This window comes from Pteropus medius, unplaced genomic scaffold, assembly GCF_902729225.1.
Source record: "Pteropus medius unplaced genomic scaffold, Ma_sr-lr_union100, whole genome shotgun sequence".
NCBI lineage: Eukaryota > Metazoa > Chordata > Mammalia > Chiroptera > Pteropodidae > Pteropus > Pteropus medius.
This window is the reverse complement of record NW_024351730.1, coordinates 6,615,394-6,634,530: the sequence shown is the minus strand read 5'-3', so window position 1 is coordinate 6,634,530 and position 19,137 is coordinate 6,615,394. Positions and strand designations below refer to the sequence as shown.

The following is a 19,137-nucleotide window of genomic DNA, read 5'->3' as shown; positions in this document are numbered from 1 at the left end:
GACTAAAAGCAGCCTACTAAATAGATAATCCAGTGTGGCTATGTTCTTTCTATTAGTCAAGGTTACTGCAGGTCCCAGGAAAAGAAATCCATTCGGATAGACTGGGTTAAGCTATTACACTTGGGAGGGGAAAACAAACAAAACAAAACAAAACAAAACAAAATGCACTTTTACCCTTTTAACTTGGGTAAATCATAAAAATACACTAGTATGTATGTTTTATGTATGAAAATAACATTTCTACTCACCTTCAATTTCAGCAAAGAGACGATTTTCCCCTGGAAGTCTTCTAGTCTAGTTTTTTCCTCCCCAAATCTTAGAGCTCCTTATATGTGCTTTCTTAGCTGTTGATAACATTGCATTGTAAGCATCTCTTCTTTAGCTTGTTTTCCCCTTCCGTACAGTTTCTGAGGAAAGGGCTTGCCTGTGCTCCCAGACCTTAGAACAGTGCCTAGCACAGTGTGGTGCTCAGGAATCGTATGTTGAATGGATGAACAAATGCTTGAACAAATTCCATGCCTTTATGATGGATTACTGTTAAGTACTCTATACACATAAAATGGATTTTCATTAAAAAACTAAAATGAATTAACCATTTTATTTGGTCATACTTTGCTAGAATTATATAATAAATTATTTAGAAATGGGTATAAATAATGGTTTTGTAACTTTATGTAAGTTAGTTATTTAAGCCACATGTACCTGGCTATCAAAAGTTTCACTGCAACAACATACTGAGTATAGGTGAAGCTTAAGCAGTATGCAACAAAGCTCTAGGTTAGGTGCTGTTCAAAAACTTAGGCAATGGGGGAAGGAAAGAGGAAAGTATGTTTGTTAGCCGTACATGTACATCAACAATGTGTGATATACCAACAGTGTGTGATATGCTATAATCTTGTTCCGTTTATCCTTAAGAAAACCTAATGAGATAAGCATTATATTCCTATTTTACAGATAAGGAAATTGAGGCTCAGAAAGGTAAGTCATTTTCTCAAGACACACAGCTTATAAGCATCATGTCAAGAATAAATAATATTCAGTTCATCCTTAACTATAATTTTGGCATGGGAAAGGTGCATGAAGGTGGCAGGTGGTAAAGAAAGGTGCATTTGAGGTGAAACAAACGAGTCATTCAAAAGAAGTAAAGAAGTGTGTGTGTGTGTGTATGTGATTCATTGGGGGAGGAGTTGTTTTATAATGACAAGTTCTGTGAAGTTTCATGATGTCAATCAGAGTTGGCAGGAAGAAAAAAGGTTTATGAGAATCATTGCTCTGACAATTTTATTTAATTCATTAAATCATTTAAGAAAATCTCAAATAACAAGCAAACCATGAAAAAATAACATTTCATTAAGAATGAGAACACTTATTTTGAAATATTTTAGGCCAGAGGAAAAATGTTCAATGATAGAGAAATCAATAAATAAATTATGGAATAATGGATTATGATAGAATATTGTGCAGTCTTAAAAAGGATGCTTTCGATAGATATTTAGTAATTTAAAGATGTTAATAATATAATATTAAATAAAATCGGAATAATTTTGTTACAGTATATATGAGTGTAAACCAAAATGTTAATAACAATTACCTCAGAATTTTAAGAATATGCTTTAGTTGTATTTTCTTCCTTTATATGTTATCCAAATTTTATGAAGCATGGTTTATTTTATACTTAGAAATACATTATTTTCAAAATTCTATAACCCCAAACCAATTTTCTAAAAGTACTTAGTACTCTGCTAATTTTCTTTACTAGGCATCTTGGCGTATCTTCTTTTTTGATGGCCTTCTAGCCCCACTGGAAGCTGAAGCTGTTTGACTGAGGCAATTAATGTTCTTGGGTTGTTCAATGGCTAATTATTCAGCAGGACAAATACTGCAAGTACTGGAGAAAGAACAATATATATTTGAAGCTGATAGATTGAAATGAAGACAGTTTTGTTAAATGGAGACAGTATTATTTCATGCCATTCTGATTTTCAGCCATAACAAAACTTTTGTGAGTATGTAAACCGTCGAAAGTTGCATTAAAAATTCTTAGGGAAATTTTCTTTTAGGTCATTAGAATAACATTTAGAAACTAACTGGCCTATAATGTTTTTTGCACATCTACAGTCTGAATTATTCTTTTAGTCAAGCTCAGACTCATCTTTTGTATTTCTTGACCAGATATGTTTCAAACATGCAGTTCTTCCACAAAATGCACAATAAACAGATTAATGAATAAATAAGTGCACGCTGCTTATATTTTAATAGTTTTTAATACGATGATACTATATTTAAAAATACAATTATATTTTATAAAAATCTAGACAATTCTTTCAAGATTGTAACCCTGGGTGAATTGATAGTATAGCTTTAATAAAATTCATCAGGCAATATTATCTTTGGTAACATTGTTAAAAATTGTTAAGAGGTGTGGTTCTGAGAAACCTCCTTTTATCTCTAACTCTAATACATATTAATAAGCTCGGCCCTAGCAAAGGATAATGGTGATTTGGTTGCTGTTATTTTCATCCGTATATAAATCCGCAAATCCAATACTGACTCATGAAAATCCTCCCTCTTCAATGCCACGGAGCTGTTTCTTTCTCTGGGAATGATTAAGAAAACTAGCCATTTGTGCATATTTAAAGAAAGGAAAAAGATCAACATATTTATTATTTAAAAAATTTAGGACCTGGAGTTTGACAATGTCAAGATTCATACTATATCCCTATTTGTTTTGGACATACCACTGACTTCCATTTCCAGAAGACACAGATATATTGCTTAAGCAACCAAAGGTAAGAACCCAGTGGTAATTTCAGTTGTGTTTTCACATATGCTTACACCTTTGTTTCGATTTATTAAAGCTTTGTTTTCCATGTTACGTGTTTTCTACAGCTGATGATTGATTGTATTTTTATCAACTTCTCTGTATTTTCTTCCGATAAATCAATATTCTGCATATACATTCTGCATATAAAATACAATTTTAGTTAAAAATAACAATAAATAAAGGCCTGGCAACATGTTTCTATTAATCTGAACATCACAACATAGTAAATACTACCTGCTTTTTGCAAATTTCAAGTTCATTTTTAGAATTCAAAAACAATAACTTTGGCAGATGCGTCTTTCCCCAAAGAAATAATCATATACCGGGTTTTCTTCTTTAAAATTTTCAAAGCTGGAACACCATCAAAGTCCTATAAATCATGATAAAGATTAATTCCTGAAAATATAAGTCCCAAATCATTGAGAACTTCTTAAGGGTTAGGTGCTTTATAAGCACCATTATACTTAACATTCTTTTTAGAAATAAATAAATGGTCTAAAGAGATTAAATGGAAACATATTACTATTATGTGATGGAGCCAGAATTTAAATCACTTTACTTTCTTTTAATTCTCCTTGATAGGCATGTATTTTTAATTAGACTTTAAAAAACTGTTATCAATTATTGTCGTTTTATTTTTATAAATTTAAAAACTACTTTATCATTTTTCTTGTGCCAATGTTATAGGATTTTAGATATTTGTGATTTCATTCTACATTAGAAAGTTAAACATTATTAGACCAAGCTTTTAAAATGTTCCTATCAATAGATGTCTTAAATTGACTTTTTATATTTTGACCCTTTTTTTTCTTTATATAGCCTTTAATCAATTTGTTCTGCTTCATTTATTCTTTTACTTAGCATTCATTCCATAAATGTCACTCATGTCGTTGTTAGATCATTCAGGTAGACAAAAGAGGTTGGTGTGTGTGTGTGTGTGTGTGTGTGTGTGTGTGTAAGCATCAGAGTGTAAATAAAAATCTTAACAGTTATTGATTGCATTTTATGTCCTATAGAGAATACATCCTTGTTCCTCTACTCTTAGAATATTCATAAATATTTATTACAAAAATAATCTCAATGAGGCAAAAAAGTATACAGGCTATTTTCTCTGGTCACAGTCAAATAAAGTTAGAAATTAATTAGTAAAGTTTTATTAAGGAACTTAACCTTTAGAAATAAAAAATCGCTCTTTAAAGATAACAGCAAAATAGCTATTGTAGAACTTTCTCTTTTTCATGGAGGTAATATTTTTTAAGCTGTGAAATTAATATGTACTAAAAACTAGAAAGTCTAGATAAAATAGATTATTTTCTTCAGATGAAATGTCTAAATTTAAATTAAGAAGTAAAAAGTAAATTGATTAAAAATTATGAGCAAAATTGAAAAAGAGTCCACTGTACCTGAAATACATTTTTACTTATTGATTCATTCAACAACTATTTATTTAGTACCTAATATATGCTAGACATTATCTTAGGTAGAATCTTTGCTTTGTTTCCTACTATGTCTCCATGAATAAAGGTCCATATAATGCCAGAGCCTTTCACCTCAGGTAAGAGTATGTGGGAATTGGGTTACCATATTTTAAGTTTTGGCTGTGGCACTAACCAAAATTTCCACAGCTGGTACTTTCTTACATCTCCTTAAAGGAGAAATATAATGTACTCTCCTATCAGTAGACAACCATTGTGCCAATATTTTGCTAATATAGGTACTTTATAGTGTGGGACAGTGCTTATAATTACACTTAATGGTTCTCAAAAGTACTAATCTTCCAAAGTATGAATCAACTTAGCTTTAGCAGTTGATATAGGTTTAGTTGATGAAGAGATAGTGAAATTCAAAATATATTCTTGATAAAACTGGAAATTAGTAATAAAAAAACTTTCTTAACACAATAAAGAAAATTTATCTGAAATCAATGAACAAAAACAGGAGAAATTCTAGTGACTGAAACGAAACAAGAAGTGTTGGTAAAATATCTATTATCTAACATTGTTCTATAACATGTATCAATACAATTAGATAAGAAAAAGAAATAAGATATATGTTTTGAAGAGATAAAATTATCACTACCTGTGGATAATACAGTTGTCTATCCAAAAAACCCAGATAGATCGATTTAAAACTATATTAAGTTTGATAAGATGATACAATAAGCTACAAAATAAATATATAAATTAATAGCTCTCCTATAAGCCAGTAATAACTAGTTAAACAATATAGTAAAAACAAATCTTATTTACAAATAAAAAAATTTTAAAACATAGGATACATTTAAGAAGAAATGTGCATAGCCTATTTAATGAAAATTATAAAGACTTACAAAGTAGATTTTTAAAGCCATCAATAAATGAGGAGATATCCCTTATCACGTGATTAAAACTTTTAAAATATATTAAGCATACTGATTCTCCTAAAATTAATCCATTAGCTTACTAAAATCTCCTTAAAACACATTGTTTTCTTAGAAACTTGATAAATTGTTCTAAAGGCAACTGGGAATAATAAATGTACACATTGTATTGTCATAGGAATAGTTATTTAAATGCAGTCATAAAAATGATGGAGTATATTTGTTAATTTTTTTGACACAATATTTTTCATTGTTTATTATGAGCCAAGCATTAAGCAAGGCGCTGGAGACATAAAGTCAGAGCTCATTGGTATTTGCTCTCAAGTCTGGTGGGAAAGACACTGATATAAATGGATCGTAATAAAATAATGGGTCAGTGCACTGATCATAAGTGCACCATGTTGTGTGAGTGCTGAGAGAGAGCCATAAGCACCCAAGCATCCTAATTCTAGCCATTAGAAACATTTACTCTTTTATTCATTCTTTACCTTTTTCACATGCTATCTCTTTTGCCAAGAATACTCATTTCCTCTACTGCCTGGCAAATTCTTACTCATCCTTCAAAACCCAGTTACATATTCCTTGCTTTGGAAAACTTTTTGTAAATTTCCCACCTCTACAGAGATGGAACAAAATTGTCACACAAAAATTGTTATATGAAGTTGTCATATTGGATTTTTATTACTTAGAGGATTCTCTTATTAATTCCTCTAGGACTCAAAGCCTGTCTTAATCAACATTCTGACATTTTTCTTTCTATCCTTCGCACTTTAGCAAGCTATAGGTGTGATGGTGTTGACATAGTACTTGCTCAACAAATGTTAAGAAGCAAAAACATTAATTATGTACAGATTGTATTATGTTACTGCAAACTATTTGCAAGTAAAAATATCAGTACTTTTAATGTGTTCCTTTTGGGTATAAGGTATAAATTTGTAAGAAAAGTAGGAAAAAATTACCCTAAATTTCAAATACTCACGTGACTGACAAAATCCCTGTGTAAAGAGTCCAACGGACCTTAAGTGCTAGGTTCTAAGTATTTATTTGCCTTTTTATGTGTTTTCTCACCTTTATTATTCCCATCCAAAGTTTGTATTTGCTTTATCCCAGGGGATATAAAGAGAAAAAGAGAATTCTTTGCCCTTTGAAAGCTTAGAGAATACTAGGAAAGTGGGACATTCACATGCAAACATAGATATATGTACAAGGAAGTAAATGCTTATGGCCAAAGGAATGATTTAAAACATTAGTCAATACATATAATGGACGGTAAAATCATAAGAGATTTTATGGAAGATTGGAACTCTAAATCAGACTTTCCAAAAACACCTCTCATCAATTTCTCATTTCCTGAGAAATTTTATTGTGAAACAGGCAGGATAAGGTACCCCAACATAAAAGGCAAGAAAACCTTTAGTTAGTTAGAATTTATCAAAGTTTTAGAATTCCGAATACTTTCTGATTCAATGGATAAGGTGGGGAGGATAACACATTAAAGCCTCCAAACATCGTGAAAAGTCTTTGTTCTTAGTCTTAATTAATCATAGCATCTTGATTTTAAAGAAATCTTTCTTTTATAACGTAGGGTCTTGTGATATTCTGGGGTCATAATATAGATATGACTTTTTTAGCTATAATTAATTCTTTAAGTGTATTTGAAAAGTATTCCTAGTTCTGGTCACAGGGAATGTAGTAGTGAACAAGGCAGATATTTTGCTCTCATGACACTTAACATTTTCTGGCATTTAAACCATTCTGTTATTTCATCATGTTTTCTTGTAAAATGTTTTGGCTTAAAAAAAAAGTACTGGAAAATATATTTGGTCATTTGATGGTTTTGTTAATTGGCTTTTGATTGAGATTTTATTTTATGATGGACGGCTGCTTTGTAAATTTTCTGTGGATTGTGAAAGTAATGGTAATGATTATGATAATGATGACCTCCTTGGTGGAAATTGTTTCAGCCTAAGAAAGTATTGTGTTTTCTTTCTAAGTTGATAATAACTGACTTAACTAGCCTGACGGGTCCTTGGGTTTGCTGAGGGCATACATAGCGACAGTGTTGTGTCAGCTCTGTTTTCATTTTCATGGGAATTACAGCATGCCTATGAGTCTATAAAGATAATTATTAAATAGTTGCTTTGACAAATTTGACTCCTCAAAGTTATAGTTCAAGGTGGGAGGGATTAAAGAAAGATTATTTTAATCATTTTAGTTCTGTCTTCATAGAAAACCGATAGTCGTCTCTCTCTCTCTTTGAACTTGGAGTTTATATAATAATATCATCGACCTGCATTTGTATAACTCTTTGCAGCCTTCAGTATTTCTTTATATATACTTTTAATTAGGTCTCCACAGAGAATCGTTAAAATAGACAGGGCAGGTATTATCATCTCCACTTTACAAATGGGAAACTGAAGCTCAGAAGGATCTCTGCTAAGGTCTCATAGGCAAGAACCAAAGACTTCGCCAAGCAGGAGACGGAAGTTTTCAAGCACTGGCTCCCTCTCTGTTGCAGAGCCAGCAAAGCCTGTTCTGGCTGGTTATGTACCCCTGGGAGCATTGTTAAATATTAAGAAAGAGTCTAAGTTCTGCAATTGACTACTGAGATTGGGCAAGAACTGGAAAGTATTATTTTAAAGCAAAAGTGCTGACACAAATTATTTTTGCTACTAAACAAAATTTCATGTAGAAGTACTACCTTTTTGTTCTCATTAAAAAATAAATTAGGAGAAATTGCAGAACACAGAGAAGAAAGCAAAAATACATATGCTACTACTACAAACTTAGCATATTTAACTTTAAAGTTCTTTTCTATGCACATATATACACTTCTTAATAAAAAGAGATGATGATATAAATATTGCTTAACAATCTGCTTTTTCACTTGACACCACATTATGAACCTTTCTATGAATTATTAAAACATGTTCTTTTAAGAAAAAAATTATTTTTTATTATAAAATTAATACAGTCATTGTATAAAATCCAAACAATACGGAGATCTACTCTCCAGAGTAACTGTTGATTATGGTTTAGTGCATATTGTTCTGTACTTTTTTATGAGGCCTAAATTTTACTGGTTGCATCAGCAGATTAGAATACCTTCTTTATCAGAGCTTTGCACTGGAGCATAATATATTTTAAAAATGTACATGTTTTACTTATTAATGTCAATATAACAAATATGTATAAATAACAAATACATCATTTATAACAATCCTTTGGAACATTCGCATAGAGTTCCACTCCGGAAAGCACCAACATACAGGAATTCTTACACATGTTGAATCATCTTTGACCATCTTCAAATAATTAAGTGTAGTGTGTACTCTGAGATGCATAATATATAACTGTTCTTGATTAAAGATGATGCTTTAAAGTCTGAGTACTCTGCCAGACTTAAAAACAGAATCTCTCTATTCAGTCTTCAATTTTATCCAGTAATTCACTGGGAATGAATAAACTAGCTAAAAGACTTAGTCAAAGAAAAGAGGTAACATGCGCCTGACAAATCCTAGTGATAATTAGATTGAAAATGAGGGAATGCAAGCAAGAGCAACCACAAAGCAGAATATGTAAGACTTCATATTGAGTGACTGGTGGGAAGGAAAGAGTCAAAGATAACTAATTCTATGTTCTAAGTGAATTTAAGTGAATGGAAGAATCATGATTCTGCAAACAGAAATAGTTAAATCAGAAAGAAGACTTGGGCTGATAGGAAAGGAAGTGGAAGTTCATTTCCGGACACACTGGACATAAGGCTCTGAAGTGGATGCTTCAGAAATTAAATGAAAGGACCTTGGTCAATAGGAGGTATTCAAAATGTTTGAAATGAATTAATGTATAAAAGCTAAGGAAAGTGGTCAGGGATGGATATGTGGAATTAAGAGATACCTGCAGAGAAGTGAAGGTTGAACTTTATGGAAGAAAATGGGTGAAAGTGGCAACCCCATTGTTCCTCAGCAGTGAAGGATGCTGAATATGGGACTGTACATACTACCAATTTCTGTACCATAGCTGGTACTATTACTACAGATAGATGGATGCAGTGGAAAAGTCATTGATGAAGCTGACAGAGCCCTGGGGCTTAGGAGCTTTGGCAGTCCAGAACTTGGTATTGATTGATGAAAAAGTGAGATTCTTATCCATGCCATCTTTTTAGAGTCCACAGGATCTTCAGAGTCGAGTGTCCTTACAATCCTGACTCACTGCATCAGAATCTTATGAGTTGTGAGAAAGTGATAAACAGAGGAAATGGGGAAAGAGACTTTAATAAGGAGTTTTCAGTAGCAGCAAAGCAAAGATGAGTGGGATTCCTTCCTTCATCACTTTTAACCTTGTCCCTCTGGCCTTCATTTATTTATTTACTCATTCACTCTTTCCATGAACATTGTTGGGTACTTGCTAGGTTCTAAGCATACTTGTAAAAACTTAGGATATATGAATGAAACACAAAACAAAAATTGTTCCTTCTTTGAAGGAGCACAGCCTAGTGAAATGATAGAAAAATGCTTTCTGGTATTTTTTCCTAAGGACGGTAGTGGATTCAGAACTTCTACATAGTAGGGGCTTAGGAGCAGGCAACTGATGAGAAGTGAGGGCTAGGAACTTATTTTAAAGCTACATTTATTTACCAAATCTACTGCTTTTTAAAAGCATATTATTTGGGGGCGGCTTGGGGATCCTAAATGATGCCATTGGAAGTTAAAACTCCCAAGGCCATCCCTTTGCTTAGTCAATACTTTATGGTGTGCTTTCTGAATTTGTCACTGCATTATAAATAATTGACTGAATCCAAAAGACATGCTTTCATGGAGAAGCCCACACTGATAGGAATGAAACAGGGACAAACACGTATCACTTGGAACAATTCATGACTGAGTTCCCATATCATACCTTCTCTGAGCTGCACAGAAAGAGCTTGGGCTTTGCAGCCTGTTTTTGCATAGCAGCTCTACGATAAAAGTCATATGACCTTGAGCAAATAATTTTACTTCTCTGAACTTCATATCCTCCCCTGGGAAATGGATAACATAAAGCCTTTTCTCAGATTCTTATGTGCATTGAATGTGCTAACCTGATGCAATGCCTTAGCTGTAGAAGATACCTAATAAGTATTTCTTTTTTCTCTTTTTTCCTGTGGTCTAAAAGTATAGAAGCTGAAAGAGGTTGACTGTCACAGAGCATGGCCAACACATACATGTTCTTTCTCAGTTGCTAGTTCTATTGCCTAAATCTGTCACACCAGGGGTGTAAAGGAGTCATTAAAACTTCCCAGAGGCATTCTCACCAAAGCAATCATAATTGCTTCACTTGAAGTCTGATGGACTGTCTAGAATTTGGACAGACTCTCATGATGCAGAGACAGGAAGCACCTGATCCACTTAGAAAGAGGTTGACATTTTCCTATCTCCCAACTGCACTTTTACTACAAATAAATCCTTCACTAAACCCTTGTCTTTTCCCACTGAAGCTTCTCTTTCTAATCTTTTGTCGTTGGCATCTATTGACATTCTTGTGGCTACTCCACATTCATCAGATAATTTGGCACCTACTATACCAATGTCCCTTTCCTACTGAGCTTTACTGTCATTCTGGTCAAACTCCACAGCTATGAAATATGATACCTTTGAGAATCTGAGTCCTTAGCTTCACAAGTTCTTGTCTTCCTCAACTCTGGTGACTTTTCCTTCTCTCCACTGTGGTACCCTGAGTCCTTGACTTAGAGCTGCTTCACTTCCATCATTGTTACCTTCAGTATAGCACCTCATTTCCTGACAGCAATCTCCTTCGTTTTCAGCTCATACTCTGTCCCACTGGATCTGTTCTTCAATCTTAATGAGGTATTTGGCTCCTTGACCTTCAGTTTCCTGATATTGCCTCCCTTCTCACATCTCCTTCTTTCTTCAGCCTAAGACATATGATGTGTCATTTAGATGAGCCTCTCACAACCTTCTTATCTCCTCTGCTCCCTTGTCTTTACCCCAGCTACTGACCCCAATCTTGGATTATTCCAGATATCTGCCTTTTTGGCTCTTTCCCACCTGAATTAGTGCTCATAGAGAGAGAAAATTACATCACCATATATATACACTATTATATCAGTTGGGACCCCAGTGATCCCCTGTAACCCTTTCACAAATTCCTACCCCAGATCTCTCCTATTGCCCTCAGTTGGAAAACTTGGAGTGTTCCCACTTAGACTCCTCCAGTGACTTCTCATCCCGTTAGGACAACGGAGTGCTCAGTGCATCCAGTGAATTAATTCCTGCCTTCCTTTCTACCTCTTCTTTTGCCATTTACTCACATAAACCTATTCTCCATGATTTGATCTGCTGTGCTTACCTGGAAGCACTATGCTCTCTCACATTTTTTTTTTGTTAATGTTGTTTTACTTGCTACTGCTTCTACCTAGAATCCTGTTCTACGCTGTAATATGCTTGGCAGGTGTCTGCTTTTTGTCTAAGATCACCTAGCCTTGCCTTTTCAGGAAGCGTTTATCTTAAGCCCCCCTGCAGAGGATTAGGTACTTCTCTTGGCTCCCACAGCAACCCCTGGCACTGATCTGTTCCTATGTGCTTGATATCAGCCATTTGACTCCCTGGAGCCCGTCCCACCCTGTATTAATTTCCTAGGACTGCTGTAGCAAACTAATCCAAACTTGGTGGCTTAAGACAACAGAAATTTATTGTCTCAGTTTTAGAAGCCAGAAGTATCAAATCAAAGTATTGATGGGGCCATGCTCCATCTGAAGGCACTAGGGAAGAATCTGTCCCATGCCTATTTTCTAGCTTCTGGTAGCCGCAAGCATTCCTTGGCTTGTAGTTGCGTCACTCTAATTCTTCATCTCCATAGTTGCTCTCTCTCTGTATCTTCACATAGTCTCCCCTCTGTGTGTGTGTGTGTCTCTCTGTGTCTAAATTTCCCCTTTTTATAAGGATACTAATCATACTGGATTAAGGTCCATCCTCAATACCTCACTTTAGTACTTGATTACCTCTAGAAAGGCCAAATTTCCTAATAAGATCACATTCTAAGGTACTGGAGGTTAAGACTTCAAGATATCGTTTTTGGAGGACATGATTCAATCCATAGAACATCCTTTTTCTATTCTGTATTCTGGAGGAGAGAACTACCCTTTATGGAAGCATCCACATACTCTCTGAGGCCATTCACAGTAGAACCCCAGCAAGAAATTGGGGACAGTAGGGAGACATGAGGCTAGGATATTAAGTGTCCTGGCAGTGTTCTTCCTGTGGGCTTGACTTGCCCTGGCTATGTCCTTCAGTGATAAGCCACTGCCCTGTCCTTCTAGGGCTTATGTCTGACCATTCCCTCTGCTTATGCTTGGAGCGTAGGGATGGCAACTGATTGGCAGCTACTAACCTCAGGTTACTGCACTATGCTTTGTGGTTCCCTACACTAGTACCTTTGTAAATAGTCCATTTGGAAATTCACCTGTTATAGAATTATGCCATTTTGAATGTGCTTTGTTTTCTGTTGGGACACTAAAGATAATCTTCAAAACTTTTACTTAACTATTAAATATCTGTTTTATTAACTATAGTATGTATGCATTTCTTGAAGGGAAGTACATTTTACATTTTGTTAATGTCTTAGCACTTAGCACATTTCCTGCTGCATGTAGATGTTGAATAAATATTTTTGGTGGGAGGTAAAGGAGAATAAAAGGAAGGATGAAATGATCAAAGGACTATAGTCACCAATCAGTATTTTGGTCTTAAATTAGTTTTCTGGCGGCCTTAGACTCTCCTGCCAGATTCTAAGTTACTTCAGTAGCCATTGTCTGTGTGCCTGCTCTGTGCATGCCTCTTTACTAGGTGCTGTGGGATGCTGACTGGTAACTAAGACTTGACTCATTCCTCCAGCAATTTTTTTTTTAAAATCAGTGAATGGACCAATATGGCTAGAGCTTAATAAAGCAGGGGATGTCTTTTGAGGGTGGGCTTAGAAGTAGGACTTTAAGACTAATGGGAGGGCGGCGGGTACTTGGAACAGCTTCTGTGGATATAGGAAGAGGACTGATGAGCAATATTAAAGGACAATCTGAGATTGCATAGCAAGAATTTATAATGCGTCTAATCCAATTTATCCTGTACTCTGCTACCAGATTAATCTTCTCAAAGTACATTAAGATAATGTCATTCTCATGCCTTAAAATCTTCAACTATTTCCTGTAGAATGAAGAAAGAGCACCTATTTTGACAAAATCCTCTTATTTTTCCATGCCTATTTCCCACTATTTCTATGTGTCTTCCAGTTAAACCAGATGAATCTTTATTTTCCTGACAGGCTTCTTCTCCCACCTCTATGAATGTAATCGTGAATTCTCTTTTACCTAGAAAGAAAGGTCTTTTCCCTAGCCCATTTCCACTTGTAAAATTTTAGCACACACGCTCCTCATTTTCTATTTGTTTGTAGATCTTTGTCCATTCCTCCACGCAACCTCTGTTTCCTAGGCTCCATTGCCTATTGGTTTTGTTTTAGGTTCAGCCACTGGGAAGTACTAGTGGGAGAGAGAGTGAAGGAGAAATGAAGGAGAGGGAGAGTCAGGGTATTTCTCTCACTCATGCTGTGTTCCTGGAGCATCTTCCACAGTGGTTCCATCTTCCACAGACAGCCTCTCCCTCTCTGATCTTACTCCTGCTGGACAGTCCCGAATTTAGGCTCCAATAAGCTTCCTCTTCCCTCTGTATCTCCTGCTCTAGGGGCAGTAGCCATGCCTTGTTATTGCTCATCTCCGAGTTCTCTCCTTTTTTCTTTTTAAAAGGTTTTCCAACAACTTTGCTATTAATTCTCTGTATTAAATTCTCACCATTGAGCCATCTGATGTGGCCATTTTTTCTGATAGGACCCTGATTACAGACTCTGCTTCTGTACAGTGCCATCTTCCTCATGAACCTCTTTTAATTACTTAGCTGAGAAGAATTTTTTCTTTTCTTTTTTAAAACTCCTTTGAATTTTAAAAATATGTTATTCCAGCTATCATATTTTTCTTATAATACCATTAAAATATCCACTAACTTGGAAACAAAGAAAATATAATCTCAGAAATTGGAGAAGAGGTGATTGACAATTACAAATAATTGTTTTAGTCCCTTGGAAGGTCCCAAGTCATTTGTTCCATATGGTGTTCTTGTTTTATTCCCTGCTACTTGCTATAAACTCTACATGGCTGTAGTCATCTTTGGGCTTCTTCCTTACAGCATCTGACAGAGAACTTTGTACACAATACATGCTCTTGGGCATAAAATTGGACATAGACATTAATCACCTGATGTGTATATTTTTCATTTTCATTTTATTTTCTAATTATTGCTAATTATTGCTAGCAAACAGCAATAATATTATTTCTTTATATTAATTTATCCTGTGACCTTACTAAATTCACTTGTTTATTCTAATATATATATAGTAGATACTTTAGGGTTGTCTACATATACTATCATATTATTTGCAAACACATAGTTTTACTTCTTTTCAATATGAATGCCTTTTATTTCTTGTTTTTGGCTTACTGCAAAGGCTAAGGCCTCCAGGTATCCAATGTTGAATACCTCTAAAATATCCTTGCCTTGCTCTTGACTTTAGGGAGAACATGTTAAGTCTTTCATCATTAAGTATGATGTTGGCTGTAGGTTTTTTGTACATGCTCTTTATCAAGTTGAGAAATTCTTTTCTATTCCTAGTTTGCTAAGAGTTTTTACTATGAATAGGTATTGAATTTTGTTAGAAGCTTTTTCTACGTCTGTTGAAATGATCTGATCATTTTTCTATTAATATAGTGAATTTTTCATTGATTCTTTTGTGAATTTAAACCTATATTTCTCGTGTTAAGTTATGAAATTGACATTTTATTATAATTGTTGTTTGTGAGTTTTGTCATCAAGAATTAATCCTAAAGTTTTCAGATTTGTGGATCTGAAATGTTAGACAGGTAACAGCAATCTTGAAGCCTTTCCTGACCATTAATTTATCTCTCCCAATACTGTATTCAGAAATATAGATGTGATTGGAACACTGCAACAATGGCCAGTGGCGTAGAGTAATGTTTTTTAAAATGTGATTTGGGAACTGCTTGAAACAGAATTACTATGGTACGTTCATGTGCCCCACATCACTCTTCATTCAGACTCTGAGAGCAGGGCCCTCAGCTCTTCATTTTACCCAAGCTTCACAGGCATTATTCATACTAAATTTAGAGAACCACTGCTACATGGTTAATTATGTGTGTGTGTGTGTGGTAGGGGGAAGGTGGGTGGGATGCACAGTATATCTTTCCTGCTACTTATATAAAAAATATTATTATACTGATTTTACAGACATGAAAATTGAAGTTCAACAAGTTTTGAAAACTCGTTTGAGTTCATTCAGCTAGTAGTAGTAGAGTCAGGTTTTGAATGCAAGACATTTGTATTTCATGTTCCATACCAATTTTGCCTGCATTATCCATAAGATTTTCTCAACCATTTGCTTTGCTATATCTTTCTGCAGTATTTTACATCATCACTTAAGCAAAGAATTTTTTGTGATTCCACTAAAAATGAAAGCTGAAATTGGCTTTTCAAAGCAGTTGTGTCACTTTGATTCGCTAATTTTGATTCAAAGATGCGTGTTTGGTGAAACCAGTAAAGCAATGAATTCTCTAAAAGAAGATTCTTTTGATTTTTTTCAAATGTCTTGTTAACAATACCCAAAAAGTTGAAAAGCACATGAAAAAAAATCAATAATTACTGAGTATTGAAAACCTTTTCTCAAACTATAAACTAATTTTACTTTTTAATACAAATGCAAAAATTCAAAACAAAATATTAACAGTTAGGATCCAATAGTATATAAAAAGGAGAATTTACCATAATCAAGAAGGACTTATTCCATAACTATTAAAATAACTTATTAATATAGCTCATCATATTAATAGTCAAAGGAAAAATAAGATTATTTCTATAAAAGCGAGAGAGTCTTTAATAAAAATCACCATTCATTCCAATTTCTAATTTTAGAAAAAATTGGTAAAAAGAAATAAATAGAGACTTCTCTAACATGAATAAAATATCTGTTTCAAAAGAACAGTTGCACCATGCTCAAGGTTGGAACTCTAGAAACATTCTCATAAAGCCAAGTGCCGTACTAGCTTTCTATTAAGACAGTTTTGATGTCAGGATATCAACACTATTACTCATTAAGTTCTGGAAATTTTAATCAAGACAGTTAGACATCAAAGCTCAATACCTTTTAAAAAGAAAATAGTAATTTTAAAATAATATGATCATATTACTGAAAATAAAAATTATTGAACAGAAAACTACTAGAAATAATTTTTGTAAAGATCCGTAAGATGTCTAATTTTACAACCAATAAAGAAAAATAATTTTATATTATAGAAAAAGTAATGAATTAAAATATAACAAGAGAAAACTATCCTAATGACAATAGAAACAAAAATATAAAACATTTAGGAATTAATAATAAAAATGCAGGACTATATGTAGAAACTATTTGAAAACATAAAGAAAAATAATTTTCCAATTTATTCTATGATTTTATTGCGAATCTTATCAAAATTTCGATGGTTGACAAATTTAGGAGGATGAAATTTCAAATAGAGAAAAGAAGCACTATTGATTATTCGTTAAATGCTGTTCAGAATATTGGCTAGCCATTTAGAAACTTTAAAGTTAAATCCCTACTTCACACTTTATACCAAAATAGTTTTGAGGTAGATTAAAAATTACATTTGAAAAATGAAACCATAAAAGCAGTGGGAGAAATATATTTATAATTAATTATAAAGTCTGGAGTGGAATATTGAGTGTCTTTATTTTTTAAATTTATACTTTCTATTCTTTCTCTAGAGTTATTATGTATTTAAAAAGTGAATGCACAGTAAAAAATTTTTCCTTTGTAAAATACTTAGGCCAACAAGAAATTCTGGGACGAAGAAGTGATTTTTTTTTCCCTTTAGGTCTGAGCAAAGCCCAGGCTTGGTTTAATCTGACCATAAGAATAATATTGTCTGTCTTTGTTTAATCGTTTACTTACGTAACTTTTTTCTATGTTGTGATATATGAAATAATTATATATTCTCCCTTTCTTAGCCATAAGACATGAGGTCTTTCAGAGACAGTGCTGACTGATGACAATATGCTGGTAAATATAACCAGAAGAGTCACTTCTCCATTCCGATGCTGAAAAGGCATTAATGAAGCAATTCTCCTCTTTAAATGTGGTGCTGCTTAGTAAAAATTACTTTAATTATATTTTAAAATATTATATTTCAAATATATGTACACTTTCATTGGCAAACATCACAAAAATACTCTATTCTCTGCTTAGTTATTTTCACTAGTTGTTTGAATACAAAGTGAAATAAAGAGCTTTACTTATTGTTATCCTTACTTGAAAATTTAACATTTTATGAAGTGTCATCTTTTATCTTACTATAAAGAATGAAGTTTGTTTTACACATTTTCCTACATCAAATGATTTCTTTCATTTTAATTTCCTTAAGAGTTTTATGAATGGAGAGGACAAATAGAGATATTCCTGCCTTGGGATCCCTCAGGACAGATAAGGAAATATGAGTGGAGATGATAAGATGTTATAATTCAAAATTATATGCTACTGTGAGGAATATACTCTATAAACTGATAGTAGGAGTGACTGTTTACTGGGTTCTTATTAAGTGCCAGCCATATTGTTAAGTTCTTTATTCATTTAACCTTCATGACAAACTGAGGAGCAAATGTTATTCAGTAAAGAAAGGAGAATTTTCTAAAGAAAAAAGCTTCTCAACAATGAAATGGGCTACTCATAAGGCAGTAAGTTCCCACAACCAGAAGTGTTTAAAAAGAGACAAGGTGATTATTTATCAGGAACACTGTGGAGGCATGCCTGTCTCAGGTGGAAGGTTGGTTGAAGTGAGTTTTGGGGTTATAACTGCTTCTAGGTTTTTATAACTCTACCTTGCAGAGGCCATTATACCTTGCAATATGAACCAAATGACACCAAAAATCATTCAATTTGAAATCCAAATATTATGTTTAAACATATTAATTCTTTCTCTCAGTCAAGACATTTAGGGTTATTTATTTAGACAGATAATATATGTAGCCTTTGGTTTGTTTATTCCCCTTGAGAGTCCATCATCCTCAAATAAAAATTGGGTTAGTGAAAGGAAGAATTAACATTGTTAAAATGTCCATACCACCCAAAGCAATCTATAAATTCAATGCAATCCCTATCAAATTACCAATAACGTTTTAACAGAATTAGAACAAATAATCATAAGATTTATATGGAATCACAAAAGACCCTAGATAGCCACAGTAATCTTGAGAAAGAACAAAGTTGGAGATATCACACTACCAGATATCAAACTATACTAAAAGTTTATAGTAATCAAAACTACATGGTACTGGCATAAAAATAAACACATAGATCAATGAAACAGAATAGAGAGCCCAGAAATAAAACTATGCCCATACGGTCAAATTATCTATGACAAAGACAGCAAGAATATACAGTGGGAGTAAAGACAGTATATTCAATAAAAAGTGTTGAGAAAACTGAACAGATTCATGCAAAAAAAAAAAAATGAAACTAGAACCACCTTCTTATACCATATATAAGAATAAACTTACATGGATTAAAGAGTTAAAAGACCCAAAATGATAAAACTCCTAGGAGGAAATGTAGGAATTAAAATATCTGACATTGTTCTTAGTAATATTTTTTCTGATATCTCCTCAGGTATGGGAAACAAACAAACAAAAAATAAACAAATGGGACTACATCAAACTAAAAAATTTTTGCACAGCTATGGAAACTTTCAACAAAATGAAAAGACAACCCATTGAATGGGAGAATATATTTACCAATGAAACACCTGATAAGAGGTTAATATCCAAAATTAAAAAGAGATCATGCA

General features: G+C 33.5%; 1 protein-coding gene across 1 annotated transcript in view; it reads left to right on the top strand.

Moving 5' to 3' along the window:
- Positions 1-2,678: 2,678 nt before the first annotated feature.
- Positions 2,679-19,137, top strand: part of CNGA1 (cyclic nucleotide gated channel subunit alpha 1) — a 33,717-nt gene continuing 17,258 nt past the window's right edge. Inside the window, exon 1 of the mRNA XM_039845839.1 lies at positions 2,679-2,789. The gene's annotated coding sequence lies outside the window, so the exon portion shown is untranslated. The remainder of the gene's footprint in view (positions 2,790-19,137) is intronic.